Raw genomic sequence first — 20,000 nt, forward strand, 5'->3', positions numbered from 1 at the left:
GAGAGAGAGAACACAGTCAGATCTACTAAAATTAAGCATTGAACACCCAGCTTTAATGAACATTCCTAAGTGCAATCTCCTTTCTCCAACTTGGAACCATGAGGACTTATTTGATTAGGAACCTACTTGAGTTTAAGTTTCCAGTAAGAATATAATAGTGTGATAAAAAACATATTGGCCCATTTAGATAGAGAAATATTCTTTAACTTATTCAAATACTTAAACCCATTTGGTTGTGTATTCTTCCGCTGTATCTGAATTTGTTCATTCCAGTACTTATCCAGCTTTGAAAATTCCTCTTAATGTGCCTATCTTTCCCACAATGATTGCACATACGTTTAGGAGCCTTGTTTCTAGTATCATTGATAGTCTTTCCTTGCCACCTAGTAGGTTGGAGTTCTTTTTGAAATTCCATTGCTTTTCCATCATTAACACCTAGAATGATTAGATTAGAAAGAATATGTAAAGAAGAAGTCGATTTAAGAGACTTGTTCAACCCTTCTCTTAAGTGGAACAGGTCCCTCCCTAACTCTCCATTCCTGTGAAGTGCAGAACATAAGATATTTTTAAGAATTCTATAGCTTTTCTTCAAGATCAATTTGAAAGCCTTGAAGATTTTTTCTTTCCCTTTTCCATCTATCACATTTACTTTGTTCAGATTACTCATCAAACTCAGATTTTCAGATTTTATTTTTGTGAACAACTCTTCAGTTTCAGAATTTTGTAAAGCTAATGTAGTAAGCTCAAGCTCTTGTTTCTCTACTTTTTCTTCCAAGGCATTCGTCTCAACAGTTAGTTCACATATAGAGTATATCAACACATTCGCAAGCCTTTTTATCTTCATAGCAGTGTAATTATCTAGATTCTCCTATATATTAGAAAGAGTTACCTTCTTTTATTTTTCATCTTCTATGTTTGCCATGAATGCAAACAAAGAATAATAGATAACTGGGATATCTTCCATTACTAGCATAGAAACATCTCCAGTATTCTCATCTTCACCTGAATCACTGGAGGAGTCTCCCCATGCTGCTAGAGCTTGCTTTACAACATACTCGGTTATTGCCTTCCTTCTTGAATTTTTAGGGACCTGGTCCCTATTCTTTTCTTTATCACTTCCAGTATTGAAATACCCCTGGAAATCCAATTTGTGCTATGGATAGACCATAATGAAATGCTCAGGATTTCCTCATTTATGACATACTTCAACATTGCTCCCTCCCTTGTTGCTTCTTCTCCTTCTTTAGAATTGACTACCCTTCTTCACTGCCTTGACAATTTTCTTTGCCAAATAGGAAATATCAGTGTCTTCTTCTGCTGAATCAAGTTTTGAAGCTTTTAATGCCAGGGATTTTCCCCTTTTTGCTTCATTCTTCTTTTTTTTCTTGATGCTTTTTGAGCTCATAGGTTTTTAGATTTCCAATCAGTTCATCCATGGTGAGGGTTTTCAGATTCTTTGCTTCAGTTATGGTGTCTACTTTGATTTCCCAGGACATAGGAAGAACCCCAAGAATCTTCCTCATTTTCTTGTATATTGGAATCACTTCTCCCAAGAAATAAAGCTTATTACTGATAGAAGTGAATCTTATATGCAATTCTTGGATAGTTTCTCCTTTTTCATGGTGAAGGTTTCATACTGAGTAGTTAAAAACAAGAATAAAAAATTAATAAAGAAATTGTTAATACTAACCGCCATGTCTCCAAACTCTAGCGAGCCAAAACTCAAATTTAAAGTATTAGTTGACTCTTGAAAAGACATGTCGGAATATGATTGTTGGTTGGTTGCATCAACCCAAGAAGGTGCAATAAAAGTGGAGAAATGATGCGACTCACACATGGATGAACAACCTGGGATGAAGGGTGATGGATGAAAATACTAAGAATAAACTGGCTCGTGATGTACAGTAGTGTAGCGCCCCAAAATTCTATCCCGAGATATCACATAGTGCTTAGGACCCCGAGTGATCCCAAGCTAACCCATGAACTGGCATACTAATAAGCAACTGATTAAACATGTAATAAATGACTGAGTTTACTGTGCAAAAATATAAAATGATGGAATGTGTGAAAATATAATACTAATACTGATACAATTTTATATTCTGATAAAGTATGAAAAGAGGGACTGAAATTACAAGACTTACTCTAACTGACATCTGTGAAGCCTCTACTATACTGACTATAGATAGATAGGATGCAACCCCAACCACCACTAATCAATACATATGAGTAAGAAAGTAAAGAAAATAAATAAATCTAATTGAAGTCCCCGAAGTAGGGGGACTCATCATCTCAATGGCTAGAATTTGCAACTGTCTGAATCTAAATGTGCATACTAAACTTTTACCTACATTATGAGACAATGTGTCACATATACATATAAAGGTGGATCAGTACAGTAAGGATGTACTGAGTATATGGGGGTGAAATGCATAAGTAAAATAGTATCATCACAATTTATAAAAAAATCATGCATGCTAAATGTAAATGACTCACATAAGCTGGAATATCTGAAAAAAATGAAATCTGAAATAATAAGAAAAAAATCATACTTTATAATTCTAGTGAGTCATAACATTTAGTTCTAAAAGTTGTACTTATATTCTCTCTTTAAATCATACTGTCTATGTGTAGAAAGGACTCACTCGTAAATCTAAAATCTGAAAGCTAAAATCCGTAGCTAATATCTTTTGTAAAGCATAATCTGAATAAATTTGTGAGCCTTTACACTTTGTTTGTAAAATCTGAAAAATACTTCATCTTAGGGATTTAGAAATCTGAAAACTTATTCTACATGGAAATTCTTCAAAGCTTTAGGGATATACTCTTGATTGTAGGGAAAATACTTTTAAACTATTTTGAAATTCTTTACTGTTAGGGAGGTTCTTTTAACCGACATAAACCATGTGAGCTACATGGAGTCCAACGTCTTGACCTCCTAAGGAAGAAACCTCATGTTGGAGAGAGGTGTCATACTCTCGCCAGGGAGTATAACCTAGGCCTCATTTGTTTGCACTTAATGGAGATCTGAATCTGAATAGGTCAGACTTCAGTCCTTTAAGTGCATTTGTTTTTTATAAACTACCTCTTAATGTATCTGAAAGCCTCTGAATTAGTCAGATATGAAAAAGAGTCTGAATGATGTTCAGACACTTTTTAAAACATAATTTATTCCCTCAAAACTCTCTTTAAATATTTTAATTATCTTTAAATATTTTAATTATCACTCAAATAATATTCAGAGTCCTTTTAAAATGTAATTTATTCACTCAAAACTCTCTTTAAATATTTTAATTATCAGTCAAATAATAATTTTGATGTTTAAGTTTTATCTAATATTTTTTTCATATAATATAATATTTTATTACTTTTAAAATTTGAATTACATATTTATTACGAATTAATATATTACGTACATTCAGATGTGAAAAAATAAACAGTCTTAACTATTTAGTATTCAGATCTAGAAACAACATCTTAATCATTCAAATATTCATTCAGATTCAGACGTCTTAATCTTAAAAAAACAAATGCACCCCTAGTCCTTGTGATTGATCACAAGCTAAATCTGTCACTCATATAAAAATGAAAATATTCTGATAATCTGTACCTGCGTTGGATACGTAGTTTTGTGGAAGATAGGGAACGCTAATCCCATTGTTCCCGATCGGTGCTAAATACTATTGCCTCTTAAATCTGTATGCTCAAACCATTGGAAATCCACTTTTTTAAAACTAGCATAAGGGTTTATATGAAAAACTACTTTTTGCATTTATTGAGTAAATCTATAAATAAAGTTGTCCTGAGTTCTGTAAACTGTAATAATCTATAATGTAGATTCCAAAGCTAAACCAACGATTGAAAGATCAAAGCTTTACTGAAAACTGTAACAAATCTTGCTCATAAGATGCTTAAAGCACCATTTTTCTTGAAATCATAATAATCAATCTTGGGATAATAATCCATACTTTAATAATATCAAGATAATGACTTCAAATGACAATACCATGCTCAATTCAATTGAGAAGTTGTAAACAATATCTTAAGTCATGTGTATGGTAGACAAAATCATAAAAGAGCATTCTTTAACTCAAAACCAACATGGAATTGCATAATTCAATTATCTCATACTCAAAATTCATCAATAAGTTACTTTGGGTTTAAACCCTAACGTAAAATCATAAGAAATTTGCTAAAAATATTATTTTGGGCACAAGGACGAAAGTATTGTCCTTGTTCATAATCCCACATACCTTAATTGATGATCTTAGATGAGAATGCTTGAATCTTGGATTCCTATGATAAATTGAATGTAAAAGCTTGAACTTTTGAATCTCTAATGGTGTTATTGAAGATTATTCTTGAAGTTCTTGAATTAGGAAGCTTAGATTCTTGACTATCTTGAAGGAAATTTGATGTAGTTCTTGGGTGTTCTTGAGGGGGGCTAGGTTTTCTTGGAGAGAAAAAGATGAATGAGAATGTATCTAATGTTTTTGGGGGCTGAAATTTAATGTTATGGATGGATTTAGGTGAGGGGAATTAACCAAAGTGACTCTAGGACCTTCTGGAATTGAATCAGCATATAAAATAGCTTTGGATTTGCATCAGGTTTTGTGTCGAGGCGTAGTCGATGAGACGCGTCAAGATCGCGTCGGTTCACTGCCTCACACGAAAAATTCCATAACTTTTTACTCAGTTGTCGGATTTTTGCGAAACTGGGATCGTTGGAGAGCTAATTAAATTATCTAAAATTTGGTGGGTCTTTAGATGAAAAATTCCCCATATATAAAAGGTTATACACTTTTAAAGTAGAAGGTTATACAAATTTAAAGTAGACCCTTGTAGAATCGAATATCAAACTTTGGACGAATCAAACAATCTTAGCTCCTATAGGTTTTAAGTGACTTCTATGAATATTTTTTTCACCTCAAAATCAAATCAAACATGAGGATAAAGATCATTAAACTCATATTTTCATGGGAATAATTTAGATTATAGCTCATACACGTAGGAACGACGACTCATAGACTAGCCCAAAAATGTGGGGTATTACATTATCTCCCCATTGGGAGCATTCATCCTCGAATGTGGCTAATTAAGCTAAAAACACTGAGGAATCTGAGGCTATAAGTTATCATGCAAAACTAAAATAAATTGAATAGATGAATCTTTAACATAATGAGCTTCTAAACTGATCTGCGAGTGCATGAATTCTCATGAAAAATAGCTATATGGTTGAGATAGAAATGAGAGTGTCAATTTATGAGTAACCATTACTTTAGGCTGGATCTGATTTTGCAAGAAAAAGATGATAGGTTTATGACATGAAAACTTGGGGTACTACAACATCCCCCCTCGGGATCGTTCATCCCCGAATGATACTGGTTTGGTTGAACTACTATGAAAAGATTGAGATGATACACAGGATACTTACTAACTGAATCTTGACTTAATATTTGAAACTAAAACTGATGCATAAACTGAGCTGAATTCATAATTACATGGATGAAAACACATTACCTCTTAGAATGGACATACACATAAGACTGCGGATAGTAAGACTAGATGGAAAATTGGAAATCTATAGGAGCTTATCTGATTGACTGCTACACTAAATTGCAGGCTATATGAACTGGATCATACTGAGTGCCCATACTCAAATGGAGTATTTCTTCAGCACACTTCTACGAAATTCTATTAACATTTGGGAGAAACGAATTTTGGGCATGATCTGAACAAGACACCTGAGTATGGAATCACAACACTGATACAATTCTATAGCTTGGAACATAGACATATAGATTATAAACTATGTTAGAATTTCCAGGCCTTAGGCAATGCAACTTATTACTTTCAAGCTTAGCAACTCTTCTCGAATACTCCCTCAACTATACTAGTCCCCTTAAATACCATACTCACTTGATTCAACTTCTAATTCTCACATGGGCATTGATAAACCTATCTACTAAGGTCTAAACTAAACTAAGTCCTCTCACCATGGTCAAGACTAACTCAAAATCATGGGGTACTATATATAACACTATAACTGAACTAGACTACCGACTCGATATTCGATGCGTCACGTTGCTCCTTACCAATGCGATATATGATGTGCCGCAGCCATATCACATTGCCTCACTATTTTGCCATCCAAAAAGGTCTCAAACCTTGCCCAAAAAATCCAAAACTTACATGAGAGGTGCTACTGACAACCTCGATCATGAATTCACTTAAGGAATTACATTCTAAGGTCGGGAAGGTTGGAAACTAACGCGCACCACATCATCCACTTATACACCAACATGACATTCAAGCCTATTGTTATAACTACATATGAATGTCTAAACAAACACCCATAATAGCATACTCCTCATAATCTCTAAACCTCTATCACAACAACTCCCACGCACTACCCTAAGAACATACACATACAAATTTCAACTAACCATAACATCTATCAAAGACTTGGCCTCAATATTATTTCACACTTATGGCCTTAGCTAAAACAAGCATTTAACAATCTTTTGTCAACAAGAAACACTAACTCTCTCCCATCAACATAATTACTCATCATAACTATTAGAAACTGAAAGTCTGACTTTGTTACTTATTCTATCATCTCCCCCCTTCGCATTAAGTAATCATTCTAAGTCTGAGGAACCTTTTACTAAAAACTAAACTGGAATACAACCACTGTATTCTAGGGTATGGGATGCAACCATACACGTAATAGATAAATGTACCCTGAAAGACTACACCTAAAAGTGTAAAACCCACTGCTAGTACTTCCTTCGGAAATATAATTCTATCTTTCTATATCCCCATAGTCATCATATACTAACTTGAACACTTACTAACTTAAAATCTATATGAGTATCACCATATCCTGAGTTCACACCATCTAAAGCTTCAACTCTTATTTCTGTTTGCTCAATCTTCAAGGATTCAAACTTAGATTCTGACACTTAACACAGATATCATCAACCTTTAATAAACCATACCGCTCTTTCTCATAGCTTACTAATATCATATCACCAAACTTATATTTCTAAACCACGAAAATCAAGATCATACAAAAAGGGCTCAACATCGTATACCCATAACTATTTAACTTAGCTATTAAGAACATTATATACTATATAACTAGTCTTCTTTCTCTTAGCAACTCAGCGGTAATACTAACCACACACAACACGTAATAAATTTGGAAAATAATGCAACCCCATATCAACCCCATATCACCTTGGGAATACTTCTTCACCATACATACAACATCATACTTAATTATGAATTAAAATGGACTCAAACTCTTACACACACTATTCAAACCTACTAGATGTAATGCCCCAGAAAACGGGTCCCGGAGCGTCACACGATGTTTGAGGCTACGAGTAGCCCCAAGCTAACCCTTTGAACCATTTTCATTCAGTTTAACACAAATCAACGGGGTTTTCATAAATAACCCTCAAATATCAACAGAGTAATCATCTTCCAAGAATAAAAGAATTTCAGAAAGATAACAAAATACGACTTATTAGTCAACTCCCAACATCTATACTAGTCTGACAAGCCTCTAAGAAAATTAATAAAACCAGTGAGCTATTGAGACATGCCCCAACTGACTCATACTCAGTTATCAAATATAAATAATTCCGTGAAACCAACATCAGACATCACGTCCTCGGAACATGAGGACTCACCACAACAGAGGATGTAGAATAGCATGCCCGAAGAATCACTGTCGAACCTGGAATTAAGCACCTGAACCTACATTCTGAGAAAATGCAGCCCACATTCGAAGATATGGGTCAGTACCATGGAAAGGAACCGATATATGGGGGTGTATGCAATTGTATAAACATCATCATCATAAATATTTATAAGAAATATGCAGGATGTATGAAAGACTCACATAGCCCAAAGAAAATTATCATAATCATAAGAGGATGAAATAAGTACAAAAACACATGTGAGTCATCATATAATTTGTCAATCACTTTCAGTTCATCAAGAATATCAATTCTCATAATGCAAATATCATTTAAATCTTTCGAAAGAATAACTTTCACAATTCCACTTTCAAATCACTTCACCATTCACCATAGACACAAGGAAACACACACACACTCGGAGATCCTATAACCGACATAAACCATGTGAGCCACATAGTGTCCAACGTCCAACCCACGTTGGGGAGAGCCGTCCTATCCTTGCCATCGGAGTAGGACTATCGATATCAAATCCACACAAACTAGTTATCACTATATAAATCAGCCTCAGGCTCACTCCTACAGGGGCACGTAGTTCTAGAGAAGTAAGGTCGCTTTATTCCTCCCACTCGCTGCTAAAGATTTCTTTCAGACTTAGCTCAGATCATTTCAAAGATAATCCACAACAAAATAATTTCAGTGATATATAAATATACATCGGGAGCCATCATGCTTCCCATCTATCAAAATCAACCACGTTGTGAATTTCTTTCACACTCGAGTTCAAAACAACTCCATTAAGACCAAAATATCAAATCATTCAAAATATCTCAAATATTCAATATCAACGTGCTTATAACACACACTTTTTCAAAAAAACACAATTCCAATGGGGATTTACGACCCAAATATCAAAATCATGATAAATATCATTCAAGATTCATGCTTTATATCTCCACACATGTAAATTCATCTTTCAAAATGATAAACATCAAGATGTCATAATAATCATCATAAGATATGGGTTCATGCTTCAAATTCGTAAAAATCAAATAAAAATCATGCCTTTGTAAAGAAAATTACTTTTGGGCACAAGAACGAAAGAGAGTTCTTGTTGAAAAACCCCACATACCTTGAATGATGAACTTTAGATCGATACTCATTTTTGAGATGTTAATCGTGCCTTTGAATGATGGTTCTTGGAGTTCTTGAACTAGGAACTTGGAATCTTGAATAAATTTGCAGAATTAATGGTGAACTTAGGAGGTTCTTAAAGTTGGATGTAGGAGCTTAGGGTTTTCTTTTTGATGGAATTTGATGAAATATAACATATAATGCTTCTAATAGGCTTTAATATAGGGTTTGGATGGATTTTGGGTGAGGGGGAATGACCAAAATGCCCTTAAAAATCAAATAATTCTCAAATATGTCCTTTGATGGACTGTTTTGATAGTCTGAAGTAGATCAACCATAATGTTTTACTCCGATATCCAAATTGAATGAAACCAATTTTATTAGAAAGAGGACTCTCATATATTTCTGTTGATATATATTATCTCACCCATATTATTGTGGACAAGGAGTTATGATCATTTGAAGTTGCCCCAAAAATTCGCTTTTGATAGGCTGAAGTAGATCGACCATAACTTTTTGCTTCGATAGACAAATTGGATGAAACTAATTTCATTGGAAAGAGGAATCACAGAACTTTCTATTGATATATAGTAGATCACCCAAATCATTATGTACAAAGAGTTATGATTGTTTAAAGTTGGAGCAAAAATACGCCAGGCCTCATTACTTTTTCCTGCATGTTTTACTGTTCACTACTATTCACGATTCGATCGGAATGTTCATAACTCGTCGCTCGGGTGTCCGTTTTGGATGATCCACATATAGTTGGAAAACTTATTCGATACTCTACGCAATGGTGGGTCATAATCTAAGACATTCCACATGGAAAATTTATAATTCATTCTAGAAGATAGAACCCAATACATTTACGCACAAAATTTCAATGAAAAATTTCCCGGGGTATTACATCATCCCCCCCTGGAAACATTCATCCTCGAATGATGCTAGACATGCCAAGATTAGATAGGGAATAGATCATACAGCTGATACCATTCGTTAGACTCATCAGTACATCGTTTCTCACTCCGAATGCAACATAGAATGCATAAATTCAAGAAACTACATCAGAACACATAATAAATGACAGCTGAACTGCTGCAACTTTTATTAAAAGTGCATGATTTAGGAAAGAACGGTACCTTAGGATTTATTAGAGTTCATGGAAAATAGGTGCGGGTACTTGGATCACATATCTGCCTTAGCTTCCCAAGTTGCACCCTCAACAGATTGGTTTCGCCACAACATCTTGATCAAGGGAACTTCTTTGTTCCTTAGTCTTCGGACATTGAAATCAAGAATCTCAACAGGAATCTCATTAAAAGAAAGATTTTGTTGAATGTCAGCACTTACAGAGGAATCCACTACCGCAGCATCGCTAATGTACTTTCTAAGCATGGAGACATGGAATATTGGATGAACAGAGGACAACTTAGAAGGCAACTCGACCTCATAAGCAACCTTACCAACACGGCTAAGAATTTTGTAAGGACCAACATAACGGGGACTAAGCTTCCCCTTCTTTCTGAATCTCTTCACCTCCCTCACGGGTAAAATTTTTAGATACACTAGGTCACCAACATCAAACTCAAGGTCTCTCCTTCTAACATCCGCATATGACTTCTAACGACTCTATGCTATTTTCAACCTTTCCCTAATCAACTTAACTTTTTCCATAGCCTCAAATACCGAATTAGGACCACTCACAGCTGCTTCACCCACCTCAAACTAACCTATGGGTGATCTACACTTTCTCCCATATAAGGCTTCAAACGGAGCTATGCCAATACTAGTGTGGAAACTGTTATTTTAAGCAAACTCTATCAATGGAAAGTGATCATCCCAACTTCCCTTAAAGTCAAGTGCACAAGCTCTCAACATATTCTCTAAGGTCTGGATGGTCCGCTCAGCTTGACCATCGATCTGCGGATGAAAAGAAGAACTCAAAAGCACTTGGGTACCAAGACCCTTCTGAAAAGCTTTCCAAAATTGCGAAGTGAACTGAGTACCCTATCCGAAATGATAGACAAGGGAACTTCATGCAATCTGACTAGCTCTCCGATATATAATCTAGTGTAATCCTCAGCAGTATATAAAGTATGACTAGGCAAGAAATGAGCACACTTAGTCAACCTATCAACCACAACCCAAATGGAATCATAATGGCGTCAGGAAGGAGGTAAACCAATCCCGAAGTCCATATTTATCTCTTCCCACTTCCAGGTAGGAATACTAAACTCTTGCATCATACCACCAGGTCTTTGGTGTTCAACCTTAACCTTTTGGCATGTTGCACACTTAGCTACAAACACTGCTATATCTTTCTTCATGCCACTCCACCAATAGATTTCTCGCAAGTCTAGGTACATCTTGGTGGCATCAGGATGAATAGAATATCGCGCCCCGTACGCTTCAGCCATAATCCTCTGTCTCAAATCATCAATATTTGGGACACACAATCTACCCTGCAATCTCAACACACCATCTCCCCCTTGGGAGAAAACCTCTACTTTTTGGTTCTTGACTGACTCCTTCAGTCTGACCAAACTAGCATCTAAGTATTGCTTTTCCTTCACTTCCGAAACCAAAGAGGATTCAGAACTACTCTGAACCCCTATACTACCTTCAGCAGATTCAAACAACCTAACCCCCAATCTAGCCAAATGATGTATATCACTAGCCAACTCTTTCTTACCTTCTAACACATGCAAAACACTACCCATGGACACTCTACTTCGGGCATCCGCCATAACATTGGCCTTGCTCGGATGGTACAATACACTTATATCATAGTCCTTTAACAATTCTAACCATCATCTCTGCCTAAGATTCAATTCTCTCTGGGTAAACACATACTGCAGACTCTTATGATCAGTAAAAACATCAACATGGACACCATACAAATAGAGTCTCTAAATTTTCAAAGCAAACACAACCGCAGCCAACTCAAGGTCATGGGTGGAGTAATTTTTCTCATGGGGTTTCAACTGTCTAGAAGCATAAGCTATCACTTTACCCTTCTGCATCAATACACAACCCAACCCAACTCTCGAAGTATCACAGTACACAATAAAACCATCAACACCATTAGGCCAAGTCAAAATAGGGGCTGAAGTGAGTCGAGTCTTCAACTCCTGAAAAATCTTCTCACAAGATTCGAACCACAAGAACTTCACTTTATTTTGGGTCAACCGAGTCATAGAAGACGCTATAGAGGAGAAACCCTCAAGAAAAAAGCCGGTAATAGCCAGCTAAACCTAAGAAACTTCAAATATCAGTTGGAGAAATAGGTCTAAGCCAATTCCTAACAGCTTCGATCTTTTGGGGATCAACTCTAATACCCTCAAAAGAAATGATATGACCCAGAAAAGCAACTAACCTTAGCCAAAACTCACACTTACTAAACTTGGTAAACAACTTGTGATCTCTAAGGGTTTGCAAGATAGTTCGGAGATAATCAGAATATTCATCCTCACTATGGGAGTACACCAGTATATCATCGATGAACACTATGACAAACATATCCAGATATGATCTGAACACTCGATTCATGAGGTCCATGAAAGCTGCTGGGGCATTAGTTAATCCGAAAGACATAACAAGAAACTCAAAATGGCCATAACGAGTTTGGAAAGTGGTTTTCAGGAATAACTTTGAGAAATAACTTGCACCTTGCAATTGGTCAAACAAATCATCTATTCTCGGAAGGGGGTACTTATTTTTAATGGTGACTTTATTCAGTTGGCGGTAATCAATACACATACGCAAAAAGCCATCTTTCTTTCTTACAAACAACACAGGAGCACCCCAAGGAGAAACACTGGGCCTTATGAAACCCTTATCTAGTAGATCTTTGAGTTGCTTTTTCAACTCCTTAAGTTTTGCAGGGGCCATACGGTAAGGAGGAATAGAAATGGGCTGAGTATCGGGTAGAAGATAAATCCCAAACTCTATCTCTCTATCAGGAGGTATCCCTAGGAGATCATCCAGAGAGACATCAGAAAACTCATTGACGACATTAACAGACTGGAGTCTCAGACTTAGTGTCTTTGACTCTAACCAAATGGTAAATCACCCCTTGGAAATAAGCTTTCTAGCTTTGAGGTAAGAGATAAAATGACTCTTGGGTGACACAGAATTTCCAGACCATTCTAACACGGATGTACCCGAAAACTGAAACTTGAACACTCAGGCCCGATAATCAATAGAGGCATAAGAAGCCAGTCCATACCCAGAATCACATCAAAATCTACCATGTCTAACTCAATCAGATCAGCCATCAAGACTTTATGAAGAATGGTAACAAGACACTTTTTATACACTTTCTGGGCAACAATCGAATCACCCACTGAGGTAGAAACTAGGATAGGCTCAGGAATAATCTCAGGACTCATTTCAAAATTCACAGCAATCAAAGGTGTAACATATAAGAAACTGGATCTAGGATCCAACAAAGCATACACATCAAACTAAAATATATGAAGCATACCAGTAACAACATCGGGAGAGTCCTCCTATTCCTGGTGTAACGGTAAAGCATAGAATCTATTCTGGCGATGCCCGCCAGTATTACTAGAAGAGGCGCCTTGAGCTGGGGCTGGGCGAGTTACTGGAACTGGAGCACTAACAGTCTGAGTCTGGGTCTGAGGGCGATAGTCACGATGCCCTTGTCAATCCTGTGGACAATCTGTAACTCTGTGACCCATGTCACCACACCAGAAACAACCCTTCTTCTCACCACAACACTCACCCGAATGAGCCCTACCACACTTAGGACACAGGGGATAATTTGGCTTATTGCCAGTACTATACTGGGACCTGGATGCATATGACCTGCTACCTTGATCCTGCCTACCTCTAGGCACGGGAGCACTAGCAGATGATGGTGCTGACATAGATGAATGATCCTGATATTAAGGGAGACTCCCTTCCTGCGATCTAGTTTGACCCTGTCCATGCTGCTCGAACCTAGCTCTCTTATTCCCTCTCATTCTATCTCTCTCCTTAATCTTGTCTGCCTCAATCTGTTGGGCATGAGTCATCAGCCTAGAAAGATTCATCTCACTATTCAGCATAGCAGACCTACACTTCTTAACCACATAACTAGACACTCCAGTCACAAACTTACTCATACTAGCCCGATTATCAGCCACTAAGTCAGGAGCATACTTGGCCAACTGATTGAACTTTAGAAAGTACTCCCTAACAGTCATAGAGCCCTGTCGCAGGTTCCTAAACTCTTCCACCTTCGCCTCTCTCATCTCCAAAGGGAAAAACTTATCCAGGAATGCATCCTGGAACTCTTGCCAAGTTATAGGGACAGCTCCCTCACCTCTACCTTTTCTCCAAGCAACAACCCAGTCATAAGAAAGGTCTTTCAACCTATACGCAGCCAACTCCACACTATGTTCCTCAGATACATGCATCACCTAAGTAATATTCCATACCTCCTTAAAAAACGTGGATCCTCATCAGACTTGGACCCATAGAATTTTGGTAGATTCATCCGCATGAAGTCACAGATCCTAGTAGCAGCTGAATCACCTCCCTACTACTGTGGAGCCAAGGCCGAGTTGGCCTGAACATTTGTAGTAACAGCTTGGGCCAGCGCCTAAAAGGCTGCCTGAAATTTAGTATGAGACATGTTTTATTCAATGGGTCAGCGGGTTGAGGTTGCTGACCATCATTATTTTTTCTCGTTCGACGTGGAGGCATATTTCTGAAAAAGAAGAGCACAAATCAATAGCAGAGAGAGACACTTTAAGCACGATAGACTTCTGAAAGAAAGAATCACACTTTTTCCTAAAACGTCTTGTAGCCTCTTGCATATAGATGTGGCACACTACACACCGATGATCAAGACTCTACTTAACGCAGCTTGTCAGACTCCCTAGGATACCTTAAAACCTTAGGCTCTGATACCAAGTTTGTAACGCCCTAAAAAATGGGTCCCGGAGTGTCACACGGTGCTTGAGGCTATAAGTAGCCCCAAGCTAACCCTTTGAGCCATTTTCATTTAGTTCAACACAAATCAATGGGGTTTCCATAAATAACCCTAAAATATCAACAGAGTAATCATCGTTCAAGAATAAAAGAATTTTAAAAAGGTAACAAAATACAACTTATTAGTCAACTCCCAACATCTATACTAGTCTGACAAGCCTCTAAGAAAATCAATAAAACTAGCAAGCCATTGGGACATACCCCAACTGACTCATACTCAGTTATCAAATGTAAACAATTTCGTGAAACCAACATTAGACATCATGTCCTCGAAACATAAGGACTTACCACAACAGAGGATGTAGAACAGCGTACCTGAAAAATCACTGTCGAACCTGGAACTGAGCACCTAAACCTACATTCCGAGAAAATACAGCCCACATCCAAAGATGTGGGTCAGTACCATGGAAAGAAACTGAGTATATAGGGGTGTATGCAGTTGTATAAACATCATCATCATAAATATTTATAAGAAATATGAAGGATGTACGAAAGACTCACATAGCTCGAAGAAAATCATCATAATCATGAGAGGATGAAATAAGTACAATAACACATATGAGTCATCATATAATTTGTCAATCACTTTTAGTTCATCAAGAATATTAATTCTCATAATTTAAATATCATTTAAATCTTTCGAAAGAATAACTTTCACAATTCCACTTTCAAATCACTTCACCATTCACCATAGACACAAGGAAACACACACACACTGGGAGATCCTATAACCGACATAAACCATGTGAGCCACATGGAGTCCAACGTCTAACCCATATTGGGGAGATCCGTCCTATCCTTGCCATCGGAGTAGGACTATCGATATCAAATCCACACAAACTAGTGATCACTATACAAATCAGCTTTAGGCTCACTCCTATAGGGGCACCTAGTTCTAGGGTAGTAAGGTTGCTTTATACCTCCTACTCGGTGATAAAGATTTCTCTCAGACTTAGCTCAGATCATTTTAAAGATAATCCACAACAAAACAATTTCAGTAATATATAAATATACATCGGGAGCCATCATGCTTTCCATCTATCAAAATCAACCACGTTGTGGATTTCTTTCACACTCGAGTTCAAAACAACTCCATTAAGACCAAAAGGTCAAATCATTCAAAATATCTCAAATATTCAACATCAACGTGCTTATAACACACACTTTCTTAAAAAAAATACAATTTTCAATGGGGATTCACGACCCAAATATCAAAATCATGATAAATATCGTTCAAGATTCATGCTTCATAACTCCACACATGTAAATTCAACTTTCAAAATCGTAAACATCAAGATTTCATATTAATCATCATAAGATATGGGTTCATGCTTCAAATTTGTAAAAATCAAATAAAAATCATGCCTTTGTAAAGAAAATTACTTTTGGGCATAAGAACGAAAGAGAGTTCTTGTTGAAAAACCCCACATACCTTGAATGATGAACTTTACATCAATACTCATTTTTGAGATGTTAATCGTGCCTTTGAATGATGGTTCTTGGAGTTCTTGAACTAGGAACTTGGAATCTTGAATAAATTTGCAGAATTAATGGTGAACTTTGGAGGTTTTTGAAGTTGGATGTAGGATCTTAGGGTTTTATTTTTGACGGAATTTGATGAAATATAACATATAATACTTCTAATAGGCTTTAATATAGGGTTTTGACGGATTTTGGGTGAGGGGGAATGACCAAAACGCCCCTAAAAATCAAATAATTCTCAAATCTGTCCTTTGGTGGACTGTTTTGATAGTCTGAAGTAGATCAACCATAACGTTTTACTCCGATATCCAAATTGGATGAAATGAATTTCATTCGAAAGAGGAATCTCATATATTTCCATTGATATATAGTATCTCACCCATATCATTATGTACGAGGAGTTATGATCATTTGAAGTTGACCCAAAAATTCGCTTTTGATAGGTTGAAGTAGATCGACCATAACTTTTTGCACCAATTGACAAATTAGATGAAACCAATTTCATTGGAAAGAGGACTCACAGACCTTTCCATTGATATATAGTAGATCACCTAGATAATTATGTACAAAGAGTTATGATCGTTTAAATTTGGAGAAAAAATACACCAAGTCTTAGTACTTTTTCTTGCACGTTTTACTGTTCACTACTATTCACGGTTCGATTGGAATGTTCATAACTCATCACTCGGGTGTCCGTTTCGGATGATACATGTATCGTTGGTAATATTATTTGATACTCTACGCAATGGTGGGTCATAATCTAAGACATTCCGCACGGAAAATTTATAATTCATTCTAGAAGATAGAACCTAAAACGTTTACGCACAAAATTTCAACGAAAAATTTCCCGGGGTATTACACTAGATCACTTCCATATAACTAGCATCTCTAACCAAGAAATCATTACATCCACCTCGATGACCAACAACTGTTCAAACTTAATGTCTAGTGCTAAACATGATTTAACAGCCCACCTTACATACTATTCTCACTTGGAAGCTATAAAATAAAACATCAAGAAGCACTAGTCCACTAGAACTTCATAATAATAGTGGTCGGTTAAAATGACCTATCTTATTATAATCCATTAGCACATACTAGTTATACACATCACTACTATTTACCCATCTATACACCTAAATTACGATCATAGCTCTATAGGTTTCAACTAAACTCCTTTCGTACTTAAAGCAAACAAAAATTCACCTTAACTACTAACTCATTCTCTACCTTCTACTAAACTAACACACAAGGACATATCACATTAACACATCTCGATAACATGCATAAGTTTATCTCTATACTTTCTATCAATCGTCATTCCCACTTTTCTTGTCACTACTCTTCTATACCCATACTTCCAACTATAATAAGGTTCTACTACTCATAAATCATAATACTGAAGTTCGTAATATCCCTCAAATGCACACTACATTAAACAACCTAGGTTATACTATTTTCCCTCATAAGCATTATCTATATTAAAAGGGTCAATGGGCAATCTGAATACGTATCTAATTCGGTCTCAACTGAATAACTCATAAAGTGAGAACATAAACTTTCAACTTGAGGAACTTAACACTCTAGGGAGCTCCTCTTAAGCCCTTTTTGTATGACTTCTGAAACTTTATCTAGTAAATCTCAGGGCATTATCTGGGGAAGAACTAGAAATTTCTAGTCGTGTTATCTCAAGAATAGGTCATAAATGATGAATTTTGGGGTAACACACGCATAGACAGAAGATTTTGAGAAAATAACTTTACTAAACGATCTAGAGTAGGAAAGAAAGGAAACTTTACTTAAATGCCTCGTAACCCCTAGAAGAAAATTACATACGTCTATGTACCATTCTACAAGACTCTACTATACACGAATTCACAGACACCCTATGACACTTGAACCTTGTGCTCTGATACCAAGTTTGTAACGCCTCAAAAATCTGTCCCGAGATGTCCACAGTGAGTTATCCCAAGCTAACCCATGAACTATCATACTAATAAGCAACTAATTAATAATATAATAAATGACTAAGTTTACTGTGTAGAAACATAAAATGATGGAGTTTGTGAAAATATAATACTGATACAATTTTACATTCTGATAAAGTCTGAAATGAGGGACTGAAATTACAAGACTGACTCTAACTGACATCTGTGAAGCCTCTACTATACTGACTATAGATATCTAGGATGAGATACCACTAATCAATACATATGAGTAAGTAAAGAACATAAATAAATCTAACTGAAGTCCCCAAAGTAGGAGGACTCATCATCTTGCTGGTTGGAATCTGCAACTGTCTGAATCTGAATGTGCATACTAAACTTGTACCTACATTATGAGACAATGTAGTACATAAACATATATATATAGATCAGTACTTTGAGGATGTACTAAGTATATGGGGGATGAAATGCATAAGTAAAACAGTGTCATCACAATTTATAAAAAAATCAAGCTTGCTAAATGTAAATGACTCACATAAGCTTGAATATCTGAAATAATGAAATATGAAATAATAAGAAACAAATCATACTTTATAATTTTAGGGATTCATAACATTTAGTTCTAAAAGATGTACTTATATTCTCTCTTTAAATCATACTGTCTAAGTGTAGAAAGGATCACTCTTAAATTTGAAATTTGAAAGCTGAAATCTGTAGCTAATATATTTTGTAAAGCATAATATACATAAATTTGTGAGCCTTTACACTTTGTTTCTAAAATCTAGAAAATACTTCATCTTAGAGATTTAGAAATCTGAAAACTTATTCTACGTAGAAATTCTTCAAAGATTTAGGGATATACTCTTGACTGTAGGGAAAATACTTTTAAACTATTCTAAAATTCTTTAGTGTTAGGAAGGTTCTCTTAACTGACATAAACCATGTGAGATACATGGAGTCCAACGTCTTGACCTCCTAAGAAAGAAACCTCACATTGGGGAGAGGTGTCATACTCTTGCCAGGAAGTATAACCTAGTCTATGTGATCGATCACAAGCTAAATCTGTCATCCATATAGAAATAGGAATAATCTGATAATCTATACGTACGTTGGCTACACAATACTATGGAAGATGGGGCATACTAATCCCACACTTCTCGGTCGGTGCTAAATACTACTCCCTCTTAAATCTGTATGCTCAAACCATCGGAAATCCACCTTTTTAAAACTAGCATAAGGGTTTTTATGAAAAAACAATTTTTGCATTTATTGAGTAAATCTGTAAATAAAGCTGTTCAGAGTTTTGTAAAGTGTAATAATCTATAATGTGGATTCCAAAGCTAAACCAATGATCAAAGAATCAAAGATTTACTGGAAACTATAAGAAATCTTGCACATAAGATTCTTAAAGCACCATTTTTCTTGAAATCATAATAATCAATCTTGGGATAATAATCCATACTTCAATTCTACCAAGATGATGACTTTAAATAGCAATATCATCCTCAATTCGACTGAGAAGCTGTAAACAATATCTTAAATCATGCTTATGGTTGCCAAAATCATAAAAGAGCATTCTTTAACTCAAAACAAACATGGAATTGCATAATTCAATAATCTCATACTCAAAATTCATCAATAAGTTGCTTTGGGTATAAACCCTAACGTAAAATCATAAGAAATTTGCTAAAAATATAATTTTGGGCACAAGGACGAAAGAATTGTCCTT

Source organism: Capsicum annuum, chromosome 1 (genome assembly GCF_002878395.1).
Source record: "Capsicum annuum cultivar UCD-10X-F1 chromosome 1, UCD10Xv1.1, whole genome shotgun sequence".
Classification (NCBI taxonomy): Eukaryota; Viridiplantae; Streptophyta; class Magnoliopsida; order Solanales; family Solanaceae; genus Capsicum; species Capsicum annuum.